Source organism: Procambarus clarkii, chromosome 80 (assembly GCF_040958095.1).
Source record: "Procambarus clarkii isolate CNS0578487 chromosome 80, FALCON_Pclarkii_2.0, whole genome shotgun sequence".
Lineage (NCBI taxonomy): Eukaryota > Metazoa > Arthropoda > Malacostraca > Decapoda > Cambaridae > Procambarus > Procambarus clarkii.
In genome coordinates this window covers 16762304-16768303 of record NC_091229.1, presented here as the reverse complement: position 1 = coordinate 16768303, position 6000 = coordinate 16762304, and positions in this window count along the sequence as shown.

Below are 6000 nucleotides of genomic sequence, written 5' to 3'. Positions count from 1 at the left end.
CTTTTTCTAGCTTCGTCTTGAGCTTGACTAGGTACGGGCTCCATGCTGCAGCTGCATACTCCAGGATTGGTCTTACATATGTGGTATACAAGGTTCTGAAGGATTCCTTACACAGGTTTCTGAAAGCAGTTCTGATGTTAGCCAGCCTCGCATAGGCCGATGATGTTATTCTTTTGATGTGGGCTTCACGAGACAGGTTTGGCGTGATATCAACTCCTAGATCTTTTTCTCTGTCCGTTTCGTGAAAGACTTCATCTCCCATTCGGTATCCAGTGACTGGCCTCCTTGTTCCTCCTCCTAGGTTCATTACCTTACATTTACTTGGGTTGAACTTTTGAAGCCATTTGTCAGTCCATTCCTTCAGTTTGTCTAGGTCATCTTGTAGCCTCATACTATCTTCCTCTGTCTTCATCCTCCTTATAAGTTTTGCATCATCAGCAAACATCGAGATGAATGAGTCAATTCCTTCAGGGAGATCATTTACGTATATCAGAAACAGTATAGGTCCAAGGACTGATCCCTGTGGGACTCCACTGGTGACTCCCCGCCAAGCCAAGACCTCACCCCTCAGGGTGACTTGCTGTGTCCTGTTGCTTAGGTACTCCCTTATCCAGTGGAGTCCCTTCCCTTTCACTCCTGCCTGCATCTCCAGTTTGTGCACTAGTCTCTTATGTGATACTGTGTCAACAGCTTTCTGCCAGTCCAGAAATATGCAGTCTGCCCAGCCCTCTCTCTCTCTTGTCTGATTTTTGTTGCCTGGTCATAGAACTCAATTAAACCTGTTAGGCATGATTTGCCATCTCTGAACCCATGTTGATGTTGTGTTACAAAGTTCTTTCGCTCCAGATGTTCTACTAGTTTTTTCGCACAAGCTTCTCCATCATCTTGCATGGAATACAAGTTAGGGACACTGGCCTGTAGTTCAGTGTCTCCTGCCTGTCGCCCTTCTTGTATATTGGGACTACATTGGCCGTCTTCCAAATGTTTGGCAGTTCACTTGTTACCAGTGACTTTGTTGTACACCATGGAGAGTGGCAGGCACAGAGCTTCTGCTGCTTCCTTTATAATCCATGGTGAGATTCCATCCAAACCTATAACCTTTGTCACATCTAAATCTAGCAGATGCTTCCTCACCTCCTCACTGGTAATCACAAACTCTTCTAGTGGTGTTTGGTTTGATGCTCCCTCTTTTATCTCTGGGATTTCTCCTTACTCTGAGGTGAAGACCTCCTGGAATTTCTTATTGAGTTCCTCGCACACTTCCTTGTCGTTTGTAGTGAATCTTTCTGCCCCTATCCTCAGTTTTATTACCTGTTCCTTCACTGTTGTTTTCCTTCTGATGTGGTTATGCAGCAGTTTGGGTTGAGTCTTTGCCTTGCTCGCTATGTCATTTTCATATTGCCTCTCTACCTCTCTTCTCACCCTTATGTATTCATTCCTGGCGCTCTGGTACCTTCTTCTGCTCTCTAGTGTTCTGTTGTTTCTATAGTTTCTCCACGCCCTTTTACTTAGTTGTTTTGCTAGCTTAGATGTCTGATTAAACCATGGAATTCTCATCTGCATTTCATTTTTTTCCTTTTGGACTGGGACGAACTTGTCTGCTGCCTCCTTACACTTCTGTGTGACGTAGTCTATTATGTCTTAAACCGTCTTTCTTCTGAGCTCTGTTTCCCAAGCTATTTAAGTTAAGAATTTTCTGATCTCCTCATAGTTTCCCTTCCGGAATGCCGGCTTCTTGCTTTCTGGTCCCTTCCTTGAGTACATTAATCCTTCTTCGACCAGATACTCAAACAGCAGTACACTGTATAGTGACCAGGCTCAGGAGGCTCACGAATCTGTACACCAGTTGATTGACAGTTGAGAGGCGGGACCAAAGAGACAAAGTTCAACCTCCGCAAGCACAATTAGATGAGTACAATTAGGTAGGTAAGTACTGTGATCACTCATACCCACGGGGGCGTCAAGACCGAGTTCCCTTATGTCTGAATCGTTCAGAGTGAATACTAGGCCGAGTCTTGCTGATTCATCATTGCCTCTCCTTCTCGTGGGACCCTTGACATGTTGACTTAAAAAGTTTCTAGTCGCCACCTCCAACAGTCTCCATGTTTCCTCACCTCCATGTGGGTTCCTCGTTTTCCCAGTCTATCCTTCTGTGATTAAATTCCCCCATTATGAGCAGATGGGATCGATTTCTATAGGCAGCAGCAGCAGCTCTCTCAATGATAGTGTTAACTGCCATGTTGTTTCTGTCATACTCTTGCTTGCGTCTTCTTTCATTTGGTGGTGGGTTATATATCACTGCTACTACTAATCTTGGTCCTCCCATCGCCATAGGTGCCTGTTATGAAGTCTCTGAACTCTTTGCAGCCTGGAACAACCATCTCCTCGAAACTCCATTCCTTTCTCATCAGTAGAGCCACTCCGCCTCATCCCCTTCCTTCCCTCTCTCTCCGTATTACAGTGTAGTCCTGGTGAAACACCGCATTCGTTATGATTCCTAAAAGAGTTTTGTTTCTGTGAGTCCTATTACATCTGGGTTTACTTCTTGTGTTCTTTCCCTAAGTTCATTAGCCTTGTTTGTAATTCCATCTATGTTCGAGTATATGACCTTGAAGCTGACTCTTCTGTCCTTTCTCAGTTTCTGTTGATTCCACTGGAGTTGGGGGGCAAGAGATGTCTGAGGTGGGAGGGCCTAGGAAAGAGGACTTGGGGGATCTGGGTTGTGAGGGGGCTGGGAGGATCTGCTACAGGGGGTCTGACGTGGTGCTGCTGGGGGGTCTGGGGTTGGGGGTTAATTGGGCATAGGATGGGGGAGGTGGAGGGACATGTGGTGGGAGGTCACTGGTTGGGGTACCTTACCTTGAGGTGCTTCCGGGGCTCAGCGTCCCCGCAGCCCGGTCGTCGACCAGGCCTGCTGGTTGCTGGACTGGTCAACCAGGCTGTTAGACGCGGCTGCTCGCAGCCTGACGTATGAGTCACAGCCTAGGTTGATCAGGTATATCAGGTATACTCCCCTGCATACTCCCCGGGGTATGCAGGGGAGACTGGGTGGGCATTGCAGGGAGGTCAGGGGTTGGAGGGAGGAGGGGAGCCTGGGAAGGATGGGCTGGGAGGGAGGGAGGTGGGGTAGGAAGGGGAGCTTGGGGTGGGGAAACTGGGAAGGGCATGGGGTGCAGGAACAGGAAGAACCTGGGGTAGGGGTTGGGGAAGAAGAAGGGCATGGGGGGAACATGGGGGGGGGGTCTTGGGTCAGGAAACATGCGGGGCATAGTCTGAAGAGGGACTTTACTGTCTGGGGGAGGTGCAGGTGATTGGTGGGAGATGGATGGTGTGTGTGTACTCACCTATTTGTGGTTGCTGAGGTTGAGCTCTGGGTCTTTAGTCCCGCCTCTCAACTGTCAATCAACAGGTGTACAGGTTCCTGAGCCTACTGGGCTCTCTCATATCTACACTTCAAGCTGTGTATGGAGTCAGCCTCCACCACATCACTTCCTAATGCATTCCATTTGTCTACTACTCTGAAACTAAAAAAAAGTCTTTCTAACGTCTCTATGGCTCATTTGGGCACTCAATTTCCACCTGTGTCCCCTAGTGCGTGTACCCCTTGTGTTAAATAGTCTGTCTCTATCTACCCTATCAATACCTCTGAGAATCTTGTATGAGGTGATCATGGCCCCTCTAACTCTTCTGTCTCCCTGTGATGTGAGGTTTAATTCCCGTAGTCTCTTCTCGTAGCTCATACCCCTCAGTTCGGGTACTAGTCTGGTGGCAAACCTTTGAATCTTTCAAAGTGTGTGTGTGTGTGTTTGTGTGTGTGTGTGTGTGTGTGTGTGTGTGTGTGTGTGTGTGTGTGTGTGTGTGTGTGTGTGTGTGTGTGTGTGTGTATGTAGTCACCTAGTTGTACTCACCTAGTTGTGTTTGCGGGGGTTGAGCTATGGCTCTTTGGTCCCGCCTCTCAACCGTCAATCAACAGGTGTATAGATTCCTGAGCCTATTGGGCTCTATCATATCTACACTTGAAACTGTGTATGGAGTCAGCCTCCACCCCATCACTTCCTAATGCATTCCATTTGTCAACCACTCTGACACTAAAAAAGTTCTTTCTAATATCTCTGTGGCTCATTTGGGCACTCAGTTTCCACCTGTGTCCCCTTGTGCGTGTGCCCCTTGTGTTAAATAGCCTGTCTTTATTTACCCCATCAATTCCCTTCAGAATCTTGAATGTGGTGATCATGTCCCCCCTAACTCTTCTGTCTTCCAGTGTAAGTGTGTGTGTGCGTGTGTGTGTGTGTGTGTTTGAGTGTGCTCACCTAATTGTGCTTGCGGGGGTTGAGCTCTGGATCTTTGGTCCCGCCTCTCAACTGTCAATCAACTGGTGTACAGATTCCTGAGTCTACTGGGCTCTATCATATCTACACTTGAAACTGTGTATGGGGTCAGCCTTCACCACATCACTGCCTAATACATTCCATTTGTTAACTACTCTAACACTAAACAAATTCTTTCTAATGTCTCTGTGTGTCATTTGGACACTAAGCTTTTACCTGTGTCCCCCTTGTTCTTGTCCCACCCGTGCTGAAGAGTTTGTCTTTGTCCACCCTGTCAATTCCCCTGAGAATTTTGTAAGTGGTTATCATGTCTCCCCTTACTCTTCTATTTTCCAGCGACGTGAGGTTCAGCTCCCTTAGCCTTTCCTCATGGCTCATACCTCTCAGTTCCGGGACTAGTCTAGTGGCATTTCTCTGAACTTTTTCCAGTTTAGTCCTGTACTTGACAAGGTACGGGTTCCATGCTGAAGCCGTATACTCCAGGATTTATCTTACATACGTGGTATACAAGGTTCTGAAAGATTCCTTACACAGGTTTCTGAAAGTAGTTCTGATGTTAGCCAGCCTCGCATACGCCGCTTATGTTATTTTTTTTTATTTTTTTTTTTTTGAGATATATACAAGAGTTGTTACATTCTTGTACAGCCACTAGTACGCGTAGCGTTTCGGGCAAGTCCTTAATCCTATGGTCCCTGGAATACGATCCCCTGCCGCGAAGAATCGTTTTTTCATCCAAGTACACATTTTACTGTTGCGTTAAACAGAGGCTACAGTTAAGGAATTGCGCCCAGTAAATCCTCCCCGGCCAGGATACGAACCCATGACATAGCGCTCGCGGAACGCCAGGCGAGTGTCTTACCACTACACCACGGAGACTGCTGAGATATTCTTTTGATGTGGGCTTCAAGAGAGAGGTTTGGCGTGATATCAACTCCTAGATCCTTCAATCTGTCCGTTTCGTGAATGACTTCATCTCCCATTCGGTATCCTGAAGCGGTAGAGCGACGGTCCCCCTTCAAGCAGGTCGGCGTTCAATCCCCGACCGTCCAAATGGTTGGACACCATTCCTTTCCCCACCGTCCAATCCCTAATCCTTATCTGACCCCTTCCCAATGCTATTTAGTCGTCATGGCTTGGCGCTTTCCCCTAATATATATAATATATATATATATATATATATATATATATATATATATATATATATATATATATATATATATATATATATATTTATATTTATATATATATATATATAATATATATATATAATATATATATATTATATATATATATATTTATATATATATATATATATATATATATATATATATATATATATATATATATATATATATATATATATATATATGTCGTACCTAATAGCCAGAACTCACTTCTTGGCCTACTATGCAAGGCCCGATTTGCCTAATAAGCCAAGTTTTCCTGAATCAATATATTTTCTCTAATTTTTTTCTTATGAAATGATAAAGCTACCCCATTTCATTATGTATGAGGTCAATTTTTTTTTATTAGAGTAAAAATTAACGTAGATATATGACCGAACCTAACCAACCCTACCTAACCTAACCAAACCTATCTTTATAGGTTAGGTTGGGTTAGGTAGCGGAAAAAGTTAGGTTAGGTTAGGTTAGGTAGGTTAGGTAGTCGAAAA